This window comes from Fringilla coelebs, assembly GCF_963513975.1.
Source record: "Fringilla coelebs genome assembly, chromosome: 28".
Classification (NCBI taxonomy): domain Eukaryota; kingdom Metazoa; phylum Chordata; class Aves; order Passeriformes; family Fringillidae; genus Fringilla; species Fringilla coelebs.
Window position 1 is genome coordinate 671,523 of NC_140054.1, and position 26,007 is coordinate 697,529.

Genomic DNA, 26,007 nt, shown 5'->3' on the forward strand with positions numbered 1-26,007 from the left:
CCCCCTCCCTGGGACTCCTGCCCTGGCGAATTCCAGGGGCAGTGGGGTAGCATCAGCTTGCCTTTTGACAGGAGAGCCTTGCTGGGGACAAGAGCCAGGCAGCAGCGCCTGCCACTTTGACTCCCACGTTTTTACAGCGGCGCCCAAAGCCACGGGTCTTGGGCAGATCCTTGTGCTGGGACAGGTCTTTGTGTGGGGACAGACATTGTGTGGGGACAGACAGACATCCCAGGAGCTCTGCTGAGACCACTGCAGCACTCCCCTGAGGATCACATCCCTGCCTCCTGTCCCTCGGAGGGGAGAAGCGTTCCCAGCGTTTTCCATGGACGTTTCCAGAGCTGTCCCCGAGGAGAGCCAGGGGTGGAACATTTCCAGTTCATCAGCCACGGCCGGGGATGGGAACAGCAGGAGGGTGGCCCAAGGCCACCATCTGTGCCTGCACTGGGGTCGGCAGCACCCCAGGGAGCCCCGGGGCTGCTCCAGCTCGGCAGGGACAGCTTGGGATGGGGGGGACAATCTGGGATGGGAGGGGACAGTCTGGGATGGGGGGGACAGTCTGGGATGGGAGGGGACAGTCTGGGATGGAAAGGGATGGCTTGGGATGGGAGGGGACAATCTGGGATGGGAGGGGACAGTCTGGGATGGGAGGGGACATTCTGGGATGGGAAGGGATGGCTTGGGATGGAAGGGGACAATCTGGGATGGGAGGGGACATTCTGGGATGGGAGGGGACAGTTTGGGATGGGAGGGGACAGTTTGGGATGGGAGGACAGTTTGGGATGGGAAGGGACAGCTTGGGATGGGAAGGGATGGCTTGGGATGGGGACAATCTAGGATGGGAGGAGATGGCTTGGGATGGGGGGGACAATCTGGGATGGGAGGGGACAGTCTAGGATGGGGGGGACAGTCTGGGATGGGAGGGGACAGTCTGGGATGGGAGGGGACAGTTTGGGATGGGAGGGGACAGTTTGGGATGGGAAGGATCACTCTGGGATGGGAGGGGACAGTTTGGGATGGGAGGGACAGTTTGGAATGAGAGGGACAATTTGGGATGGGTGGGACAGTTTGGGATGGGGGGACAGTTTGGGATGGGAAGGGGACAGTTTGGGATGGGAAGGGGACAGTTTGGGATGAGAAGGGAAACTGGGATGAGAAGGGACAGTTTGGGATGAGAAGGATCATTTTGGGATGGGAGGGGACAGTTTGGGATGGGAGGGACAGTTTGGGATGAGAGGGACAATTTGGGATGGGTGGGACAGTTTGGGATGGGGGGACAGTTTGGGATGGGAGAGGCAGTTTGGGATGGAAAGGGATGGTTTGGGATGGGGGGGGGACAGTTTGGGATGGGAGGGGACAGCCTTGGCCTCCCTCTGCCAGGGCTGGGAGCCCCGGGTCACCCCGGGGTGTGGCTGAGCTCCTCAGGGCAGGAATGGGGTGTTTGCCATGGGCACCCCGAGGGATGGACCTGGCTGGCCCTGCACCTTCGGGAGGGGCAGCTCCGAGGATGGAAAGGCTTTTCCAGAGTCCTGAGGGATTGGATCCCACAGGACCCATCAGGCTGGATGTAAAAGCCCCCCCGTGGTTCCTGGGTTAGGAATGAGGGATAACAACGCTCCAGGTGGGAGTGTGGGGGTCTGACCCTGCTGTTTATTCAAATTTCTGGGGTTTTCCCCTTGGTTTCCTGAGCAAGGGAGGTTCTGTGGTGGTTCTGGGTCCGCAGGTCACTGTCCCCAAGGCTGGCAGGGGACAAGGGCTCAGAGACTGCCTGGTTCCTACAGCCCTTGGAACAGAGGGGAGAAGGAAGGGGAGAGATCCTCTGTGTATCTTATTTCCTTTCTTTTCCTTAAATAAATAATTTCCCCTAATTAACACACTGCCTCAAATGCCAAAATATCCCAAAACTTGGGCAAGGGGACAGAAGCTCAAGAAACAAAATAAATTTCTTCAGCAGTGACACATTTCCTGATCTATGCTGAGCTGCACACTCCATTTTTCTATTGCTGATCTTAATTACAAACACAAAAGTCAACCCCTGACGTGTACGACAGCAGGAAACCGTGAAAATCCTCAAATCACAACAAAAATAATCAGCTCTGTTGCAAAAATGTTTCAGAGTTGTTTTTTAAAGGAAAACCTTCAATTATAGGCTGAATATTGATTTTTTTTTTCATATAAAAATTAAATCCTTGCAGGTCCAGGGAGCTGTGAGGGTGTGATGGGAGATGTCTAAAAGTCCATCCTGAGATTTTTCCCAAGTCCTCTCCTTGCCCTGTTTTCTCTGGCAGCCAGAGCCCCTCTGAGCACTGCTCTGCTCTGGGGTCTCTCAGCCCTTCCAGCCTGGAATTGGGCAGGCTGTGCCTGCAGGGCTCTGCCCTTCACTGCCACGATCCAGAGGGGCTGAAATGTCCTTGGGAAGGCCCAGGCTGTCGCCCCATTTCTCCTCACAGAGAAAAGCAAGGCAATCTTCCCAAGAATATTTTTGGGATTCACATTCTCTGAACCTCAGAGAATGATCAAAACAACTCTCATCTCATTTGCTGTGCCTGTGTTTGTGCCAAAGCAGAATGCAATGTGGAGATTGTTTACCCACAGTGATGGGGTTTTGTTTCCTTGGCCTGTCAGGGCCAGGTGTGTGTGTGAGTTGGGACTGTTTGGGGGACAATCACGAGATTCTGGGCAGTTGTGTGCAATTGAGTGCTTGGCAGGTTCAGTTTAGATGCAATGTAATATAATGTAATATACTCTAGAATAATATAGTAAAATAAAGTAATTAATTGGCCTTCTGATAAGATGGAGTCCTCCTCATCATTTCTCCCTGTCATGGGGGTTGCCTTGTACCAGACAGTGCCTCTGACCCCAGGTGTGAGGGAAGGCATCAGAAAGAGCAATCCTGGCTCTTCCTCCCTCTGGTGCCACAGCTCTGGAGCCCCAGGGCTGCTGGAGGAAGGGTGCAGGTGTGCCTGGAGGAATGGGATCCCCAGCAGGGTCAGCTGCTCCCGGTGTCTTGGTGGAGGAGCCCTGCTCTCCGGGGTCTGTCCCACCCCAGGTACCACCCTTGCTCCTGAACCCCGGAATCAGGGAATGTGCTGAGCTGGGAGGGATAAAGGATCATGGATCCATCCCTGGCTCTGCCCAGACCCCCCAACAATCCCAGCCTGGGCATCCCTGGAGCTCTGGCAGCCTCGGGGCCGTGCCCATTCCCTGGGCAGCCTGGGCAGTGCCAGCACCCTCTGGGGGAAGAACCTTGCCCTGATCTCCAGCCTGAGCTGCCCTGGCCCAGCAGAGCTGGAGGCTCTGGATGTCCCAGGCACCAACCCCAGCTGCAGGGATGGACGTTCCCATTGGGATCAGCCTTCCCAACACCTCAGCCACACTCCTCCCAAGGATCCAGCATTTTCCTGGAAGGCTGTGAAGTCTCTTTACAGATGATTCCCAAATCCAATGCCTGTGAAGCAGCTTCAGTGCATCGACTGCTCGGAGCTGGCTCAGCTGAAGGGAACTCGCTCGCAGGGATAACTGAGGATGGCTCCCTGCCCAGTCCCAACAAAAGATGGATTTTGTAAAGCCAGCTCAAATGATGCCATTCATTAGGAGAACTACAAAGCAGAACATTTTAAAGTTAATTGGTTTTGCAATTAAAAGATACACAGAACATGTGATGCAATTAATTTTACATAAACATGGTCAGGAATTAAAGGCAGGGGAACTTGGTAACTTCTTCAGATGGAGCATCTGTTTGTTCCCAGCAGCAGCAGCAGCTCCTCTGCATTCCAAACGGGAGCCAGGGAATGGCTCCCACCCCACTGCAGCTGCAATCACTCCAGGTTTTTCCAGAGACTGAGCTGGTTTGGAAAGGATTCAGTTGGAAGCAGGAAGGGTTGGTTTGGGAAGGCAGCAGGAGATGGAGCGGATCTGGGCACTGAGAAGGAGGAACCAGCAGGGTTTGTGGTCAGCCCAGCAGGGTTGGGGGTCAGTCCAGTGGGGCTGGTGGTCAGCCCAGCAGTGGGGCTGGCAGGTGCTAAGTGAGAGCACTGGGTGGTGCTGAGCAGCCCCGGAGCTCCTGCAGAGGTTCAGCTGCTGACAGAGCTCCAGGGCTGCGCTGGCACTGCACCAGGAGCTGCTTCTCACCAAGGTACAGCCAGGGAGTTCTGGCTGAGCCATCCAGCTCAGAACACACCAAGGAATCTTCTGCAGGTTTGATAATGGGATCTGGGACACTTCTGCCTGCGAGTTTGTCTTGGCTGAACCCCAGGCGTGGTCCTGGGCGCAGGGCAGTGGAACCAAGGGGCAAGGCTGAGTCTGCTGCTGCTGCAAACTGGTGGGGACTGGGTGATCCTTCATGTCCCAACCCAGCCATTCTGTGCTTCCATCACAGAATCAGAAGATCCAGAATTGGAGGGGACCCAGAGGGATCATCCAGTCCAGCTCCTGGCCCTGCCAGACCCCCACCAAGCCCACCCTGGGCATCCCTGGAGCTCTGGCAGCCTCGGGGCCGTGCCCATTCCCTGGGCAGCCTGGGCAGTGCCAGCACCCTCTGGGGGAAGAACCTTGCCCTGATTCTATGGAAACCTCTTGCAAGACTTATTTTCATCCCTGTGTTCCTCTCTGTGGTAGGAATTGGGGTCTCTAGAGTTTGCACAGCATTCCCCACTCGCTGGAGCTTGGTTTGATTATGAATTTCATAAAGTAAATAAATAAGGTCCTGGGAGGTTTTGGCAGGGCAGCTCTTTACCTGCAGTAAAACCTGTCCAAGGAGCCCAGATCTGGACCAGGGGTTAGATGTAGAACCCTAAAACCAGTCCTAAAATCAAGTATAAATCTTTCCTTTGTGTGGATTAAAGCCCAGCAGCCATGGCAGGCTGGCAATGACCACACCTGCCCAGGCTGGGGGTGACATCTCATTAATCACTCAATCAAATGAACAACTCAATCCTGTCAGGTTTTGATACCATTCTGAAACTGCAGCTTCTTCTGCCTTCATTTTCCAGGCATTCCAGCAAATAGCAGAGTTGGGTCCAATATTATGGAATCGTGTGGACAAATTGGAGGTTTTCTGTGAAATCTGTGCCAGAATTGGTCTTCTATGAAGAGAGGATTTCAGGGAATGCTTTCAGGTCTGCAGGGTAGGAATTGGAATGGAAACATCCACACATAAACACTTCTCATGCTCTGTCTCTGTGGGAAGTGCTGGAGAATGAAAACATGGGAAAATATGCCTTATTTAAAGGGTGTTAAATGGGAACAGAGCCAGGTAAATTATTTCTGTGACACAGAATATTGCTGGAGTTTCAGGGGAATCCTGAGTATTCACATTATGGATCAGGTGAAGAATCCAGGCAGGAGAACCTCTGGTGGCAGCTGGATTTCTGCTGAGTTTAAATTGCTGCTCCCACCCCCTCAGGAGAAAAGCTGTCTTTGAAACCAAACCTGACAACACCTCAAACATTCCCAAAAAGGGCTGAAATCCAAAGAGAATATCCCATTTTGCACTGAAATGAACCTTCCAGGATCCATTTGGGTTTCAAACGGAGAGGAATGTTGGATTTGTCTTTCCAAACCAGCTGTGGGTCTGCTGGGAGATAAAACCAGCACTGGGAGATAAAAGAAACAATGGGAAGGATTCCACTGATTGATGAATGGAAAGAGATATTTGCCTTTACAAATAAACTGTAGGTTGGCTGATAAATTAAATGAGACATTGAGAGATGAAAGAAACAATGGGGAAAACCCTGAATTCCATAGGAATTAACAATCAAAAGGGAGGGTTGTACATTAGAGGGGAATCTTTGGGATCAGGTGTTCTGGGAAGTTTGAACCTCTCAAGTACCTCAGAAATGGGGAAAGAGAGAAGGGAAATGCAGCTGGGAAATTGGGATAAAAAGGAGGCTGCGTCCCCCAAAAACTGGAGAGACCCCAGGGGATGCCCCATGGGCTCTGCCTTGATTGGAATAAAGTAAAAGGGCTCCTCTGTCTCCTTTTGGGACAGAAACCTCTGCTGTTTGTGGATTCATTTCCCTGATAAAACAAAACTTCACCTGGTTCACCTTGGAAATTAAGATTTCTGTGGAAGTTTAGACCAGATATTAGGGAAAATTTCTTTGGAAAATTTTATCCTAGGTGAGGAAAGAAATCTGAGGCAGGGAATGTGGTATGGGGGGGTGAGAGGCTGATGGAGCTTCAGGCCTTTGGTATGACCAGAGCATCTCCAAACCCTCCAGTGCAGCATTCCAAGGCTCTTCTCAGCCTGCTGGAAGCCCTGGAAAATCCTGGGAAAGAGAGAATATTCCCCTCCCAAAAGGCACCTCTCATGTCCCCAGTGGCTGCTCTTCCATCAGCCTCATTAAGGAGGAATCTGCCTCGGGGTCTCTGGGGTCGAGATGACCCCGAGGTGTTAAAAAGTCTCTTTTTTCCCAGCCCTGAGACCGAAGAAGAAGACAGGATTCCTTGGCTCTGGTTCTCAAGATTGTTTATTAATTCTTATCTATTACATTCTTTTTCCGACCCACCGAGGTCTGTCTGGCAGGTCGGGTTGGGGCACACTGACCAACTTGGGGGGTGTTGTCTTTTTACACTAAGAACTACCTGTACTTTATTTACAATAATTTTCCAGTACCTATCACCTATGTTAGAATCTGTCTCTACTCTAAACCAATCCAGAAGTGTCACCATCACAGCAGAAGATGGAGGATAAGAAGAAGGACAGGACACACCCAGATTCCTCCATCTTGCCTCCTGAACCCCCATTCTAAAAACCCAAAATTCTACATTTCCACCCTTGGTAAATTCACTATCATTCTATTCAAACTCTTGGGACTTGTAACTCTTCACACAAAGCTGGTAATTGTTTCCATGGGTTAAAATAGAAGGCACAGGTGGTTTTGACTCTGTGCCAAGGTCTCTGAGCACCCTGCTGGGGTCATCCAGGGCAGCCAGAGGAATGTCCTGTGTTCCAACAGCTAAAAGCCCTGGAAAATCCTGGGAAAGAGAGAATATTCCTTTCCCAAAAGGCACCTCCCATGTCCCCAGTGGCCGCTCTTCCATCAGCCTCATTAAGGAGCAATCTGCATAAATTAGCGGCAGCTCCCTGTGATGACATCCCCTGCTCTCGGGTGGAGCCGGGGTGTTGGAGCCCAGAGGAAGCAGAGCCTGGGGTTCCTGAGGAAGCAGAGCCTGGAATTTGTGAGGAAGCAGAGCCTTGGGTTCCTGAGGAAGCAGAGCCTGGGGTTCATTTTTTCACTCCGCTCCCTCCAAGATGTTTTTATCTCCCTGGAGGTTCCCGCAGCTGACAGGGAGGTTTTATCTGCTTTGTGTTGGTGCCATCTGCCCATCATCACCGTCCTTCAGGGCACTCAGGCTCATCCCTCCCACCTTCCTTTGGAGCAGGGAAAGGGCAAAAGCTGGAGGAAAAAACAGCCCCAGGAAATGGCTGAGCTTGGATAAAATTGGGGTTAGAACCCACCTGGGAAGGGGCTGATGCTGCGAGAGATGGAATTGCAGGAGCTGAGAAACCACAGCACCCAGAGCTGCTCTGCTCAGGCTTCCAACCAGGATTTCTGGGGCAATTCCTGAAAATATTCCAGCCACAGGATCCTTTGGGTTGGAAATACCTTTCAGATCCTCAAGGCGAGCCATGAACCAGCCCCAGCACCATGCTCTGCACCAACCCAAGCCCTGCAGTGCCACATCCACTCATTTTTGGAATGTTTCCAGGGATGGGATGCCACTGAAATATTCTCTGAAAATCTCTTTGCCAGGATCTTTTCTCCTGAGAAGCTGGGAAGCTTCAGCTTCTCCATATTTTGCTACTTTGGAATGTGATTTGGAGAATTGTTTACCCAGTATGTGAATTGTTTTTAATTAATGGCCAATCACATCCAGCTGTGTCAGACTCTGAGTCTGTTGTGGGTTTTATTATCATTCTTGTCTAGCCTTCTGTCTCCTTTCTCTTTCTTTAGTATAGTTTTAATATATCATTTTCATATAATAAATATGATATGATATAATAATATAATAAATAGAATAGAATAGAATAGAATAGAATAGAATAGAATAGAGTAGAATAGAGTAGAATAGAATAGAATAATAAATCAGCCTTCTGAAACTCCAGATTCTCATCTCTTCCCATGTCCTGGGGACCCACAAACACCACCACAATGGGGACTCCCCCACTGCCCTGGGCAGCCTTTCCCAGGGCTGGACAGCTCCTTCCAGGAAGAAATTTTCCCTCCTGTCCAGTCTGAATGAAGAGCAGGAGCAAAGAGACAGGGAGAGAAATGAAACCCAAGCATTTCACTCCACTCTGCAGTGGAGGCTCCGTTCCCTCCGGCTCAGGACAGGTCCCAGTGTGCTGCTGGATTCATCCCAGGGCTTTCCCACCTCCAGTGTCCCAGTCTGGCTCTTTGGCTCTCCCTGCCAGTATCCTCCCACACTGAGGATAAACCCAGAGCTGCTGTTGCTGTCCCTCAAATCTGTGACTGCCACCAAATCCCCTCTTATGGCCCAGAGGCACCAGCTCAGCCCATTCCAGGCCACCTTCCCGGGGGGTTTTCCATCCTCCCTGGGTCTGAGGCAGTTTCAGGAGCAGCAGGAGAAGAAAGGCAGGAGCTGCTGTGGAGGAAATTGTTAAAAAAAACCCCAAGCTGTCAGGGAGAGCTGGATTTTAGCAGCAGCCACTGGGGCTACCAGAATGGTCAGGGTGGAGCACCAGCAGCAGGAATGCACAAGGATCAGGAATGCACAAGGAGCAGGAATGCACCAGGAGCAGGAATGCACCAGGAGCAGGAATGCACCAAGATCAGGAATGCACCAAGATCAGGAATGCACCAGGAGCAGGAATGCACCAGGAGCAGGAATGCTCAAAGATCAGGAATGCACAAGGATCAGGAATGCACAAAGATCAGGAATGCACCAGGAGCAGGAATGCACCAGGAGCAGGAATGCACAAGGAGCAGGAATGCACCAGGAGCAGGAATGCACCAGGAGCAGGAATGCACAAGGAGCAGGAATGCACAAGGAGCAGGAATGCACCAGGAGCAGGAATGCACAAGGAGCAGGAATGCACAAGGAGCAGGAATGCACCAGGATCAGGAATACACAAAGATCAGGAATGCACAAAGATCAGGAATGCACCCGGAGCAGGAATGCACCAGGAGCAGGAATGCACAAGGAGCAGGAATGCACCAGGAGCAGGAATGCACCAGGAGCAGGAATGCACAAGGAGCAGGAATGCACCAGGAGCAGGAATGCACCAGGAGCAGGAATGCACAAGGAGCAGGAATGCACCAGGATCAGGAATACACAAAGATCAGGAATGCACAAAGATCAGGAATGCACCCGGAGCAGGAATGCACCAGGAGCAGGAATGCACAAGGAGCAGGAATGCTGCAGTCCCAGGGGCTCTGGAGCTTTACAACATAACAAACAGTTTAAAAATATATAAAATTAATCAGGGCAAGCAGCACTTGCCAGCTGTGGTCTCTGAAACTCTCTTAGTTATTGACCTGGGCTGTGTTCATCTCTCAGAGCTCGTGGGCTGTTTTAATTTCTTTTTATTTTTTGTTTGGTTTTGCCTTTCCCTTTAGTGAAATAGAAGAAAATATTATTTTTTAAAATCTTTCATTCTGCATTCAGTGGGGTGTCAAGAAAACCTGCACAAACAGGCGATGCAAAAATCCATCCATGCAGGAGAAGGAGCAGGAGAGCAGGGAGGAGATGGAGCCAAGGGGTTGGAATGCTGGGAAAACCTGGGAAAACCTCTCCCTGCTCCCTCTGGGTGTGCCAGGGCTGGGGTCGGGGATCCACAGGCTCCTCCTCACTCTGCAGGAAGGACCTGAGCACCCAACCCCACCCTGGGTGCCCTGTGGTGCTGAGGGAACCATGGAATGGTTTGGGTTGGAAGGGACCTTAAATCCCATGGTCATGAAATTCCACTGTCCCAATTTGCCTCAAGCCCTGCCCAACCTAGCCTTGAACAACTATTTTTTTTTAAATAAAAAATGAATTTTTTCTTTCATCTGAATCTTTCAAGTTTTATCATTTAAGGAAAGATCCCAAAGTCACTCAGGATTGTTGTTTTTGGGGTTTTTGTACCTGAAAATAAAATCTCTTTTCAGAGGAAATCTGGTTTTATTTTTTTTAACAGAGAAAAATCACATTTTTCACTGGTTTGAGTAGAAAGTTATTGCTTTGCAGCAGTGCCAGTGCCTTGATTCAGCTCCCAGTGACAGCAGCTCCTCAATTGGATCCCAGAACTCCTGGTTCCAAATGAAAGCTCCAGATACTTTCCTCAGAGTGAGAAATAAATTCTCTGAGTTAAAAAACAACACCACCCCCATCCAGGGCACCGATTGGAAAAGATTTCATGATGGATTTGCTGGAAACTTCTTTCCTTGCAGAACAAGAAGTGTCTGAGGGAGACAACTTCAACTCTGCTGAGCCCAACTGCAGCCGTGTGGGGCCAGTGGAAATGAGAATATGAAAGATTAATGCCCTCAGAAAGTGCTGCACAAGGAGAAAATGAACTTTTAAGAGGGTGGCAAAACTCCTTAAATGCGCCTGCCTGAAAATGAAGGTGCTAATGAAGAGTTCTTGCCTGTGGTCGTGTTATAGCTCCGAGCAGTTTTCCCTTTCTCCTTCTCCCCCTCCTCCTTCCCCTCTTTCCCCCTCCTTGCTCTTGCTGTTATTTAAGAGGTTTCCCTTGAAGGAACATAAATCTGTCAGTTTTTGCTCTGAATTCACAGGACAGAAAAGAATTAATTCTTCAGTCATTGTCTCTTTGACTCAGTCTTTAATTTCCCTTCCACGATGGTGCCTGATAAAATTTCCTTTTCTGTGCTCCAAGGGGAAGAGGGAATCCTTGACGGGTGAATTCTGGATTCTTTCAAAGCCTTTTGAGGTTCTGGTGGGGTTCCAGCAGGGAAGGAGAGCTTGGGTCCCCAAATTCCTTGGAATTAAATGTTTTCCTTCCCTTCAGCTCCACATGGGAAGGGCTCTCTGGCTGGGGTCTGGAAGCTTCAGCTCCTGCAGGGAAATGATTCCAGGAGAATTTTCTCTTTTCATCTTCTTAAAAGAGAGAGAAGAGCGCCCAGGCAGAGCCCAGGCTGCTCCAGGACCAGCCTGGCTCAACATTTCCAGGAAAAGGATTAAAAAATCCAGGAAAAAATAGGTCTAATTCCAAACCCCAAGGATTTCAACATAAAAATCCAACCCAAAAATCCTAAGTGTTCCTGAGAGAAAGAACAACCCACTCCTTGCTTAGCCAGGCAATGCTGTTCCTGATTGGAATTAAATATGAAATTTAACTAGAATGAAATGCAGAATTTAATATATGTAATAAATATCTGAAATGTCACTGTTGTCCCTTGCTTTTGAAAGCAGCTTTCTTTGGGTTTGAGCTCCTTCCTGCTTTTTCACCTCAGATATTCCCAAGCAGAGGGAAGCAAAGCCCCTGGAAGCATCTGACCCTGCAGTTCATGTCTCTTCTGGTTTCTGTCTTCCTGAACCCTGAACCCCCTAAATAACCAGGAAAGCTGGCAAACCCCAGAGCTGACAAACCCCAGGGCTGGTGTTAGGAAAATGAACCCACAAACAGCAGGGGTTTCTGTCCCAAAAGGAGACAGAGGAGCCCTTTTCCTTTATTCCAATCAAGGAAGAGCCCATGGGGCATCCCCTGGGGTCTCTCCAGTTTGTGGAGGACGCAGCCTCCTTTTTATCCCAATTTCCCAGCTGCATTTCCCTTCTGTCTTTCCCCATTTCTGAGGTACTTGAGAGGGTCAGACTTCCCAGAACACCTGATCCCAAAGATTCCCCTCTAATGTACAACCCTCCTTTTAAGTTTCAATTCTTATGGAATTCAGGGTTTTCCCCCATTGTTTCATTCATCTCTCAATGTCTAATTTCGTTTATCAGCACACCTAAAGTTTATTTGTAAAAGCAAATATCTTTTTCCATTCATCAATCAGTGGAATCCTTCCCATTGTTTCTTTTATCTCCCAGTGCTGATTTTATCCACCAGCAGCCCCACAGCTGGTTTGGAAAGACAAATCCACCATTCCTCTCACTGGCAAACCCCAAAGCTGGCAAACCCCAAAGCTGGCAAACCCCAGAACTGGCAAACCCCAGGGCTGGCAAACCCCAAAGCTGGCAAGCCCCAAAGCTGGCAAACCCCAGGGCTGGGGTTCAGTCCTGGCAGAGCCTGGGATTTCCTGCAGCCCAGCAGGAGCAGGAGCACTTTGTGCACAGTGAGTTCTCTTCCTGCTGAATCCGCCCCTTGGATTAATTAACAGTGAATTGATTGTGCAGGACATTAATTGAGATTTAAAACACATCAGTTGAGGTGTCTGTGTGATTAACTCTGAATAACAGAGGCAATAACCTGGACTTAATCCAAGAACCTGGTGGGGGGTTTGGAGCTTTCCCCCCCGCTGCACGACCCCAGATGAATTAAGATGATCAATTAACAGCCCTGAGAGGATCACCCCGGGTCCAGGAGCTGCTCTGGCCCTGCTGGCTCTGCCTTGGAGAGCTTCACCCTTTCCATGCTCAGCTCCCTGCATCTCTGCTCCCACTGCTGCTGCTTTGATCTCCAGAATTCAGGGATTTTCAGCTCTTTCATCACAGGCTGGGAGCAGGCACAGTTTGATTATCACACCCAGGCCTGGCCTTCAAACAAATCAATTCTGTTTCTCAGCCTGTCTGGAGACAATAAATGAGTTTTAATAAGTAAACCTGAGGTTTTTCTGTTTGCTAGGTGGCCCCACATGGGCAGGGCTGAGGAAGGGAAGCTCCTGGCACACAGAGCACTCTGAGGCTGCTTTTTGATGAAAAGGCCACTTTTATTTTTCTTAATCAATATCTAACATGAAAGTCCCTCTTTGAAATCAAATTGTACATGTGGCCCTTTGGGGCTAATTATCAGCTGCTCATCTGGATGTTATCTTTTGGAGAGGCTGAGAAAGGAGAAAATGCTAAGTCAAGGCAGTGGATTAAAAATATCCACATCATTTATCTGCCAGAGAGATGAGGGTTTGAAGTCTGGTTAATGAACATAAACCCTCCTGTCTCTCTGCTAAGGACCACTGCTTTCAGCAGAGTCAGGTGCACTTATTGCTGATCAGAAAAATGGGTTTCCCAGCCCAAAATAGTTCTAAGACTCTTCAAGGTGCTCCTACTTTGAAGGAGAAAAAAGCTAAAATATTTCCTTTTTATGACTCCATCTTCCAGAATCACAGTGTGGATGGAGAACATGGAGTGTTCCCTAAATACACAATTCCAACATTTGTTAATGAAAATGAGTATTTCCAGCAATCAGTTGTATTGAAATAAGGAATATAAAATATCCCCAACTGTCAGCACTGCACTCCAAGGCAGCACTTGGGTTTCAGGTAAGTGATGATGCCTGGGCTCTTTTCTAAAAACACAGAATATTTCATGGGGTTAATTAACTGTAATTGTGTTTGGGTGCTGGTGGAGAACTGGTGAAACGCTGCACACATAAAAAACACTGAAAAGAAACAGGATTTTGGAAAGGAACCCTAAACCAGGGGTGTGTCCTTTATCTAGTAGGAGGTTCTCAGACTCCAAGAGATCCCTGCACAGGGAGAGGCTGCAGGCGGGAGTTTGGTGCTATGGGTTGTGCCCAGACTGTGAAATCCTCACCCCATGGGCTGGGACTGTGATCCTGCTTCTGGAAGGACTCTGGCTGGCCAGAATTCCATGGGTTTATCCACAGAAATGGATGGACCTGTTACCAACCCTTAGCTCAGGCAGAAAGCGCCTCTTTAGCAGGCACAAACGAACCCAGCGCACACAAACACAGGACCTCCTTCCTCCCACTGAGGTACAGATCCATTTTCTGACCTCTCCCAGGTGCCAGGTTGCTCTTTGAGCAGAAACAATTCCAAACCCTGCTCATTCTCCCAGCTCTCTCCCTGTTTTAACCCTTGCCAGCCTCCCTGCTCCATCCCTGCCTTGCTGTGGGCGCTGTCTCCCCAAACCCCCGTGGAGCTCGTGGAGCTCAGCCCATCCCTGCCTGGCTGCCCAGTGTCCATCCCGGGCTGGGAGCAGCCACAACAGCTCTGCCCACACAAACTGGGCATTTCCAAGGCCAGCAGCAAGGCCTGGACTGGCTGAAACCCCTGGGCTCTTAAATCCTTGCTCTCCAGTTAAATTCAGTATGAGATTGTCTCAATAGATCAATCAAGATGATCAATTAGCACCCCCTGATATGATCAATTAGCACCCCCTGATATGATCAATTGGCACCCTGGGTGATCATCTCAGGGGGAATTGATCTGGGATCATGCAGGGGTGGGAGAAAGCTCCAACTACCCCACAAGGTTTATTGCCTCAGTTATTTGGAGTTAGTTACATGGGCACCTCAACTGATGTGTTTTAAATCTCAGTTAATGTCCTGCACAATCAATTCACTGTTAATTAATTATTTTGGATTTTGGGTTCCCCACCCCAGCATTGTTTTGATTCCTGATTCCCCCACAGGCGAGAGCTTTTCCTAAAGTAGGGGACACAAATCAGAGCAGATTCCCTTCAGGAACTGGAGCCACATTTTTGTGACACAGTTCTTGCTTTCCAACCTTTCTGCATCTTCCTGTAAAGTTTCTCCTTTCCCAATGTTTTATTTATTCTACTTATCCATGAAAATGGAACCCCTTAAGAAATGGGGGCTGGGGAGTGGTGCTTACAGCAGCACAGCCCAGGTTTGTGAGATTGGAACCCATTCTGAGGGAACTCTGGTCTGTGGGAGCTGTTCCCAGATCCCTGCACCTGGGGAGCTTTCCTGGTGGAAGAAGGAGCACTCAGCCCAAAATATTCGGGGTTGGAACTTGAGGAGATTGGAGATGGAACTTTGGGGTTGGAACTTGAGGAGATTGGAGATGGAACTTTGGGGCTGGAACTTGAGGAGATTGGAGATGGAACTTTGGGGTTGGAACTTGAGGAGGTCTGTTGGGAATCCCCTGATTACTCCAGAACAGCACGGAAGTCTCTGCTCATATTTTTTCCAAGATGGTGTAAAAGGAATGAGAATCCTTCATTCCCTCACTCCTGAGCCAGGGAAAAGGGGGAAATCAGTCAAATCTCTCTCCAGGAATGGTTTGGAGTTGGTGCCTTGGATTTGCAGATTTATTTCTCGCTCTCCTTGGCTGCGTTGAGATTTGCTGGATTTGCATATCAGGGGAGATTATTTTTCCTGCCTCAGCCTCGGAGGAGCCGGCAGGTGTGGAGCAATCAAACCCCATTGAGCTGGAAATGCTCGGGAAGCTGCTCCGGCCGGCAGCTTCCTCCTCTTCCTTCCCAGCTATTTTTATGTCTCTGCAAATCCCTGCCACTGCGCTGAGGACTCGCTTGTCCAACTCTGCAGCTGGGCACGGGTGGCCTTTTGCTGTTCAGAGTGCTCTGACACCCCCAGGAGGGGCTTCAGCCCCTTGGCTTGGCTTTATCGCTCCTCTGGAGTGCAAGGCCAGGCCTAGGGGCCTCCAGGATCCATGGGAAGAGCTTTTTAGAGCAGGTTTTAAATAACTGGGAGCAGTCTGTCTGTACTCCTGGGAGGATCGGCACCAACAGCAAACCCTGCGTGAAAATAGAGTGGGGAGGGCAAGGACAGACTGGCAGGGAAAGGGAGCCACTCCTGCCTTCCCTGACATTGTCAAGAGGGGACATTAATCACTTCATAATTGGTTAAATACAAGGGCTCTTCAGCTTTTAAAAACCTCCCTTCATGATTTCCACTGGTAAAAAAGGCCAAATTAAAAGAGGCAGCAAGAACAGTCCAAGGGAGCCTGAGCTGGAGAAAACACCAGGAGAAACCCCTGGATCCAGCACAGAGCCCTCACTGGGGGGATGCACGGGCCAGGATTGAACACAAGAGGTTTTGTGCGGCACTGAGGTCCCCAGCCAGCAGCCAGGGCTGAGCTCTGCTCACCCAGGGACAGATATCCATGGCCAGGAGGGAGGGAGAGCAGGGGCAGGGGAAAGGAGCCAACCCAGAGCCCCATTCCTGACTGCAGCACTGCTGGGGCGGGAGCTGGGGCAGCAGAGCTGGCCAGGGCTGGCTCAGGAGCTCCAGAGAGGAGATAAAGGGGATAACTTCCACCCCAGGCAGGTCAGGATAAATGGCTCTGAGTGTGGAGGGTCCTGGCAGAGACATGGAAAACTTCCCCCAAGGACTGCAGGGAAAGTCAATTCCCTTGGGAAAGTGAGGCAGCTCCTGATGGAAGAGGAGAGGGACATAACACTCCCCTGAGTGCAGGCTTGCAGACACCCCTCAGAGAGGATTGGGCCATGCAGACAGCGCTCCCTGGGACCTGCAGAGCTCCTGAGGTCCCCCTGGCACAGGGAGGGAGCAGCACAAGGCCCAGCAGGTCCCCACTGACCTGGCAGGATCATCAAAGCCTTTCCTTCAGAAACATCCCCAGGACACCAAACCAGCCCCAGTTACACCCCCCGTGCCCTGTCCTGAGACAGGGAGGGACCTCGTGCACTGAAACTCCCATGGAAGCTCAAGGGAATCGGAATTTGGTTGTTGGAATAAACCTCCTGTTTGCTTTATTCCAAAACCCCCGGGTTTGCAGCAGGTCATCAAACAACTTTGCTCTTTCCACCTGTTTAAAACCAGAGGACTGGCTGGCACCACTGTAGGAACTCATTTTACCTTTCCAGTCTCGGCACCTTTTCCTGCAATTCCAACAGCAGGGCATGGGACAAACCCATCCATGTCCACCCCTGACAGCAGCACTCCTCCCCCTGGAGAAAAACTCATCCAGAGCTCCTCTCTGTGAGAGCTCCTGCCCTGAGAGCTCACCCTGAGCATTATCAGCTCTCTGTGGTAGTTAAAAGCCAAACAATGATGTCCCCCTGTCCGTCCGTCATCCAGCTCTCCCCAAAGAGACCAGAGCTAAACAATCCAATAATATCCACTGAATTCATCCTCCCTTTGCCAGCAGTGCCTCTGGCTAAGTGACCCCATCCCCAGGGGGCTCAGCCCGAGTTTCAGGGATCCCAGCAGGATTCCCCAGCACTTGGTGCTGCTCTGTGTCCTCCCAGCAGCCAGGAGCTTGAACAGGGGATGCTCTGGAGCTGTTCCAGCTCTGGACAAGCACTCCAGGAGCGTTCCAGGAGGATTCCAGGAGCTCTGCTGAGGCCCTGGATGTTCTCTGTCACTGCACTATGGGATGTGCTCCCAAGCTGGGAGATAACCCCACTGCTCCTCGTTTCTGTGTAAATCCACCCTGCTGAGTCCCCTCCTGTCCCAGAGCTGTCAGAGGAATAAAACCAGGTTCTGTCTGCACCTCCCATTGCTGGGGTGAGGGGGAGGTGACAGCTCATTTTCCTAACGAGCTCATCAGTGTAAAACAGCAGCGGGGAGACGGCAAAGCACTCAGAAACTGAGCTCATCTGCCAGGATTTTAGATTTTATTTTGCTTGTGCCATCTCAGCCCAGAGCTGCTGGGGGACGGTGCCAGCCACAGGGGCTGCACTCCGAGCTCATCCCGCTGGAGAGAGGCTGGAATGGCCCAGGAGAGGCTCTGAAGGGCTCCTGTGTGCAGGGTCAGCACTGCCAGGGTGGAACCTGCCCAGGGCCCTTCATTCTGCAGGGATTGCCCCGGGGCTGGGGCTGAAGGGGTGCCTGCAGCTCCCAGGGCCTGCCTCGGGCTGTGGGTGAATAAAGGGCTCCACCAAAGAGCCCTCTCAGCCCTTCAGCTCCCACAAACCCACACTTTGCCCTCAGTGGGGATGGAACTGATTGAGTTCGGGTGTCCCCTGGCAATTCCTGGCTGCCCTTGGGGATGGGGACGAAGCTGTGGCTGCTCCAGCCCCTGTGACCCCCCTGGGATTGGGAGGACACAGCTGAGCCCCTAGGGAGCAGCAAAATTTGGTTTATTCTGGCTGAAGGAGCAGCAAAATTTGGTTTATTCTGGCTGAGGAGCAGTGGAATTTGGTTTATTCTGTCTGAGGAGCAGCAAAATTTGGTTTATTCTGTCTGAGGAGCAGCGGAATTTGGTTTACTCTGGCTGAGGAGCAGCAAAAATTGGTTTATTCTGTCTGAGGAGCAGCAAAATTTGGTTTATTCTGTCTGAGGAGCAGCGGAATTTGGTTTACTCTGGCTGAGGAGCAGCAAAAATTGGTTTATTCTGTCTGAGGAGAAGTGGAATTTGGTTTATTCTGTCTGAGGAGAAGTGGAATTTGGTTTATTCTGTCTGAGGAGCAGTGGAATTTGGTTTATTCTGGCTGAGGAGCAGTGGAATTTGGTTTATTCTGGCTGAGGAGCAGTGGAATTTGGTTTATTCTGGTTGAGGAGCAGTGGAATTTGGTTTATTCTGTCTGAGGAGCAGTGGAATTTGGTTTATTCTGGTTGAGGAGCAGTGGAATTTGGTTTATTCTGTCTGAGGAGCAGTGGAATTTGGTTTATTCTGTCTGAGGCTTTGTGGGTTTGGGGTCAGAGTTCCAAGAGAGCTTTGCAGAGGAAGAGGAGCAGCTCCAGGAGCAGGAGCAGCCGTGGCTGTGCTGGGTCTCTGCCCTGTCCTGGGGCTGGCTGTGAGCAGGGCACAGACCTGGAGCCAGCCCGGGCAGGGTGAAGGGCTCCAGAAGCTGCATTTGCTCAGGTAAATGAGTTCCTGCACTCATGGGCTCCCCACTGACACCCAGACCCCCCTCAGACCCCCTGAGCACACAGATATCTTCATTTTTTCCTCTGCCTTACTTCAGCTTCAGACCTGTGAGGACAGAAACGCCCCCAGGTCTGGCTGAAGTGCTGGATTTATAAATCCTCTCCCCTCCTTTCCCCCATGAACTGCCCTTCACAGCCTTTAGACCCTTACAGCACATTATGGATATTGGGATACAAAGACAGATGATGGACTTTGGACATGGTTAGCATGGGAGATTTGATAGACAAAGTGCCTTGGGAAGAGCGAAGAGAACTTTGAGGATTAAATCAAGATTGCAAGAAGATTGGATCAGACTGGGACAGGGAAGAAGGCTGAATCAACCTCTGCAAGCAGGAGATGTTTAAAATGTGTGAGTTTATTTATGTGATTGACCCAGTCATAGCAGTAAGACATTACCAGTCTTCCTAGAATAAGAATAGAAGCAGTTGCACTTCACAAGAAATTTGGATTCTTTGGCCATCTCACCAAGTCTCCAGTGACTCTTTTCATGGCCAATAATTGGTGCCCTGACAACAGACACTAAAATCACATTAAACTGTGTGTGTGGTGTTCACAGAGCACATCCCCAACCCTGCAGAGCCCTCAAGGACCATGAGGAGCAGCAAGTGCGAGTGCCATCACTTTGTCACCAAGGACTCTGGCCCTGGGCATGACTGAGCTCTGTCCTCACCCCCATATCCCTTGGGATCTGTCCAGAGGGATGAAGGTTCCATCCTCAGGAGCCCAACCCTCCCAGGCAGCTCAGCTCAGGTGTTGGACTCTGGCTGGGTTTTATGGGACGGCCATAAAGGCCATAAAACAAAAGGTTACCGTGGCCAAGTTCACACATCCAGCAGTGCAGGATTAGGATGTTCCTGTTCATCTCCTTTTTATGGAAAATTTACACCCAAAGCTTTGGGTTTGCCCTTGCACGGAATCTCTGAGGTGGGAGGGGAAGGGTTGAGCCTCAGCAATCAGGGTGGCTGTAGAAAGCTGGGACAGGCTGGGCTGTCAGGGCCTTTAGAACAATTCCCAATTTCTGTGCTACACAGCAGAGTCTGTTCCCAGCAGGCTGCAATGGCCCCTCCTGAACCAGGTGCCAGGGCTGTGTCTCCTCATCAGGACAATGACCTCTCACCTTACAATGCCACCTTGACCTGCTGAGACTGGGGCAGCAGAGCCCAGCTGGGGTCACCCAGAGCAATCAGGCAGGGTTCAGGGGGATCTCAGGCTGTGCAGGAACCTGATCTGGGGCTAAACCGAGCCATTCTCCTGCCCAGGCCAGGGCAGCACCCTTCTGCCTGCAGGATTCAGGATTTTGCTGCAGTTCTGGGGCCATTGCTGCTCATTTGTGCTCCCTGTGCTCCTGAACCAGTTCCAGCTGTTTGATAATTGTCTTGGTTTGGAAAGGTGTCTGCTGAGGAAGGCAGGGACCTTCCCTAAAATGGAAAATGAAAACCCCCTCCCTATGAATTGCTATAAATTTTAAATTAAGGAGCTCTCAGGCAAAAATATGGGAGCAGGGAATAACAGTTCTTTAATAGTGAAGAAAATAAAAAGATAAACAATGCAGTGAACTAAACCAACAGTGCCAGAGCCAGAGCACAGCCTGACACCCTGTGGGTCAGGGTGCTGCAGCAGGGCCATTGGAATTGTGGCTCAGCCCTCCTGCAGTGCCAGGGGTGGTTCTGCTGGAGCAGGGATCCTGGAGAAAGGTGCAGAATCCTCTGGAGATCCAGGGGCAGAGGCAGCTGCTGCTCCTCTGGGAATGCAGTGCAGAAGCCGTGCTGGTGTTCCAGAATCTCCAGATTCTATCCGGGTAGGAATGCTTGGCTCCTCCCTCTGGGCTCACAGCTCCCAGTGGGATGCTGGAGCTCTTATCAGCCCTGCAGGGACATTCAATCCCTATTATCAGCAGGTGTCTCCCAGGAGGGAGGAGTGGGTGTGGAAGAGATAAGGAAAACTGCCCCATGAACAGGAGACAACTGCCATGCAGATAGGAAATAGATACAATTTGCTTGGCAATCCAAGACAATAATAAAATAGCTGTTTGCAGCTATTTTACCAGTTAGTAGCTCTTTTATTTTTATTAGTTATTAGTTTTTAATTATTAGTTTACTTTTTAGTTTTCAGCTATTTTATTTATAGTAATTAGTTAATTTTAATTAGTTATTAGCTATTTTATGGGTTATTTCTTGCAGTTCTCTCCAGAGCAGAGCCTCTGAGTGGTCCCATAACACTGCAAAATTCCCAGCTGGGATTGCAGAATTTCCCTAAATTGAGCAATTTCCATCCTGCAGGTCCCAGCTCCACATCCAGGACAGTTCCTGGTGCTCATCACGGACAAGGCACCCAAATTTTGTGGAGAAGAAGCTTCTTGAACCCTTGGCAGGTGCCAGCTGTCTCCCTTCCTGCCATCCCAGGTGTCCCAGGTGTTATGCACCATGAGGGGCTGAGCTCCCACCGCCAGGACCCCTCGGAATTACAGCAGATTTACACTAAAAGGAAACTTCTATCAAAAGTTATCAAGATTATTTGAGAAAAGAAATAATTGATCCCATTTTCCAGGCACGTTGGTGTCCCTCTGCCCTCTCTGCCCACTCCCATTGTTTTTATTTTCTGCCGTCACTGTAAATATTTTATCTGGAGCCCAGATTAGTTCAGTGCCATTTACTGCTGCCGTTCCCATCTCCAGGAGAACAAACCCTGCTGGGTTTAATGCCACCTGCAGCCGGTGACGGATGGCTCTGTCCCCTGATCTCTGGTGTTTGCTGTTTTTATGGGGCTGCCTCCTCTGTTTTCTCTCCGTTTACGGCCTCGCTAACGCGGGGAAGGAGCAGAGCGGGCATCCATCACCTGCCAAGGGCAGTGCTGGGTGCAGAGCTGGCCTGGCAGGAGGGATGAGCTCCCAGGGGACAGCAGGGACAGCGTTGGCACTGCCAGGGGATGGCAGCTGCCCCTGGACACCGTGTGCTGCGCCTGGCACTCGGTGGCACTCGGGGTCACTCCCGGGGTTTGACTGTCTCCCCGTGTCCAGATCTCTCCTGGCAGCACTGCTGAAGTCACAGAGGGGACCAAGGCCTGCCTGAAAGGCTTGTTTTAACAATACTGGGCCCAAAGGGCAGCGCTGTGCCAGGGCTCTGTCCCCTCATCAGGACAATGACCTCTCACCTTACAATGCCACCTTGACCTGCTGAGACTGGGGCAGCAGAGCCCGGCTGGGGTCACCCAGAGCATCAGGCAGGGTTCAGGGGGATCTCAGGCTGTGCAGGAAGCTGAGCTGGGGCTAAACCGAGCCATTCTCCTGCCCAGGCCAGGGCAGCACCCTTCTGCCTGCAGGATTCAGGATTTTGTTGCAGTTCTGGGGCCATTGCTGCTCATTTGCCCTCCCTGTGTGTCACACGCAGGCACAGACTCTGTCACTGCCACACACCAAGCTTGGGAGTGATCTCAGCAGCACTGGGAAGATGTAGAGCTCCTACACAAGACCAGAGGGTTTAAAGTCCTGCAGGCTTTCCTTGCCCATCACACCCAGAACAGGTTTTATGTGAAGAAATCAAAGCTTCGGCTCACAAAGTTCTTCCCGTGCTCCAAACAAAGCCAAACATTAACCTGGCTAAAATGGCAGCCAGGTGAGGCACAAAATAGCCTCAGGAGGTCCAGGACATTAGAAGCAGGATGGGCTGGGAGTGATGTCTTCAGGAGTCAGCCCTGAAAGAGCAGAACACAAAGACTTCTGGTTGGAAAGGTAAATGTTCCTGGGGAGGACTGATTTGGAACGAGTGAGGTGGCTGGGCAGATGGGTCAGTAATTTTAGAACTAAAATTGTGATTAAAAGCACTTTGGCACCCAAAGCTGGGAAGCAGCTCCCTGATGGTGATTAATTCACACCACGGGGCTCAGAGGAGCGCAGGGACTGAACTCCTGCTCAATTCTTATCAAGTGAAATGTATCCAGCGTAATCTGATAGGTCCTGAAAGGTTAATGTAAGCTAAATCAATGCTGTCTCCATCCCGATAAGGCGTGGGGAATTGTCCTTGAGTGTGAGTGTGCAGGAGGCTGGGGATGAGGGTAATAAAGGGCTTTCATCTCCTGCTGAGCCCTGCCAAGTCCATTGTGGTGCAGCAGGGGTTGATAAGGGCACTGATTTATCAGCCAGCAGACAGAGCACCGAGTCTGCTGCTGAAACATTCCATCTCCCTGCTTTAGTACTCTCTTAATAAACATTTTAAACACCCAAACACCTTTCAGACAGCCAAAGGAGGGGACTACAAAAGGCTGGAGTGGCACTGGCCTGGTCAAGTGCCCAGGTTCTGAGCACCAGGACTGCCTCAGGAGTATGGGAGGATCTGGAAACCTCAGATGGTGAGACGGTGTTAAAAACCGATTCTGTTGGAATAAGGAGCTGCATGGAAGCAGAGTTCTGGTGTGAATTTCAACTCCCAGCACTTGGTTAAATCCCAGGGATCAAGAAGAGTTCCAAGCTCTCTCAAAGCCATGGGACATAAGGGGCTGTTTAGCTTCCACTCATATCTTTAAAAATACCTCTTGAAATTAATGTCTAAACTAAAAGCCTTGGCTTGATCACACTTCTGCTGAGCTGAGAGGGGCTGAGAGCAGGAGAGACAAGGGAGGAAGCTCCAAGTCTGCCCTGTCCCCAGCACAAATAAATAATTGATGGCTCTAATTCACCCTGGCAGTGCACTGCCAGACATCCTCTGTAATATTCATGTCCTGCAACATGGAATATGTCAGGATCAGGCTGGCAGCAGGCAGCAGGAGGGCTTGGGATCACACGGGCTCAAATTCCAGCTCTGCCAGCCCTCAGGCACAGGATTGTCCTACGCTGCCTTTCCCAGCCTTACCCAGCTCCAGCTCCCTCCAGAGCCCAGCCCCAGCAGCTCACACACACTTTGATGCCACCACGATCTGGTGAGAAGCACAAAACGTGCAGATTTGACAGTCTGTGGCTATTTCTGAGCCTTTCAAAGCCCAGCTGGTGCTCAATGCCAGACCAGCCCTCTGCCAGCTTCTGAGGCGGATTTGCCTTCATCCAGGCAGGTGGGGCTTGGAGCTGCACTCAGCACTGACTCAGAGCATTATTGTTACAGTTGATTAATACCTGAGCACTCAGTAAAGAGATAAATTATGATTATGCACACACAGGCACTCTATCCACAGACAGCAGATCCATTTTCCTCCAACGAGCTGCCAATTACTGGGTATTTCTACATTATGTTTACACAGCCTTTTATAATCAACACTCCAACCACTTTAGGTATTAAGTGCTTCAAACTATTGATTTGATTAATTCAGCATCTTCAGAAAATCATCCTGCTCTGCTTTTCTTCCCTTTGACATGCAGTATTCCCCCCTCCATCTGCTGGCACCTTCCCTTGTTTGAGCACACAGACCCAGGAGGGCTCTCAGGCGCCCCAGAGGAGCAGTGCTCACCTCCTTCAAACTGTCTGCAGGAAAAGACCCCTAAAACAAGGAGGGCAGGGATATTGGGAAGGAATTGTTCCCTGGGAGGGTGGAGAGGGGCTGGGCTGGAATTGCCAGAGCAGCTGTGGCTGCCCCTGTGTGGAGACCCATGAGCCCATTGGGAAAGGGGCAGTGGCAATGCCCTGGAGGGATGCACCAGAGGCTCCAGCATCCCCCAGAGGCAGGGGGAAACAGAAGGCCTCCCCATGGTGCTCTGCAGCACTGGGCTGATTTACCCCAGCTCTGTGTTGGTTGTCCCCACCCCTTTTACCCCTGTGTCACGAACCGTCCTTATTGACGGATTTTGCGATGATTCGTTTCCAAAGGATTTCTCAGTACAAAATACCAACAAGGCAAAGGGGGTTTGCAGTAACAATCAAAACAGTGCACTTTATTGAATGATTACAGCAAAAATGTGTGTGAGGGAAAAGAGGGAAAGCAGGGAAAGCATATGGAAAAGTAGGGGGGTAAAGAGAAAAGAGGAGGCAATAGCTACCGCCCGTGGGAGCGACGGGGTCCTTCGGGGTCCAGCCGAGGTTCCGTCAGTCGAGGAGTCATTCCAAGCGCGGGGAAGATCTTCGAATTGGACTGGCTAACCTGGGGGTTTTTATCCTATGGAGGATTGTGAAAGAGGGGGGAAAATAATGCAATAGTTTCCTTCTTGGTCCAATAGTCCCAATAATCACTACCTGCAAGCAAACATCACAGTCTGTTCTGTTCCCCCCGCCAGTTCCCCCCAGGTTTCAGTCTCAATCCTTGGGAAGAAAAGGAGTTTTCTGTATGTGAGGGTTTCATGTCTCAGTCCTTGGAGAAGAGGTTTCTCCCATCTCAATCAGTCAGTCACAGTGGTTGCAGAACAGAAAAGAGTCCATCCAAGCCGAGAGGAAGGGAAATTCCAAGGCTTGTTGTTGCAGAACGGGTCAAGGTGCTCCTTTGCACAATTACTTGGCAGGCTGGGAGTTATGTCTCGGCCTTGTAAGCTTGGCAGACTTTCATCAAACCCGGATATCAAACAGGATCTTTCGGTGGTCTCAGTTTCTGTCTTTTTTCATGACGAAAATCATGAGACAAATGAGAGAAATTTCGGACAGACTATCACACCCTGTATGGTCTTGTTCTAGAATATTCCCCACTCCGTTTCCCCGTTGGTCAATGTAACCCTGCCTGTCCACCCTGGCACTATCTATTGGTTCCTGCCCTTTGTACCACCCTGTCAGAACCCAGGATGTCCCTCTGGCTGTCCTGGATGGCTCGAAACCCTCCCAGGGGGCTCAGAGACCTTGGCACAGAGCCCAAGACACCTGTGACTTTGATTCTGACCCATGGAGCAAATCACCACCTTTATATGAAGAATTATAAGTCAAGAGAGTTTAAGTAGAATAATAGTTTGTCACGGGGTGAAAAATAGATTTTTGGGGTTTTTAGAATGGGGGCCCAGGAGGCAAGATGGAAAAATCTGGGCATGTTTTGTCCTTCTTTCTCCTTCTTCATAGCCTCCATGTTCTGGGTGATGTTGGCACTTTTGGATTGGTTTAAGGTAGAAACTCACGGTCCAACATAGGTGATCGGTATTGGGAAATTATTGTAAATAATGGAGTTATTAAACTACTATAAACCACAGTTTTTAGTGTAAAAAGACAACACCGCCCTGAGGGCAGTCAGTGTGCCTCTGTCTGACCTGCTGAACAGACCTTGGCAGGCCAGAGAGAGAATGCTGCAGATAACAAATAATAAACAGCCTTGAGAACGAGAACAGAAGCACCCTGACTGCCTCTTTGACTGCCGGGCTGGGAAAAGAGACTTTTACTCATCTCAGGTCACTCTGAGCAGCAGAAATCCCGAGAGCACCCCCATGCCCTCA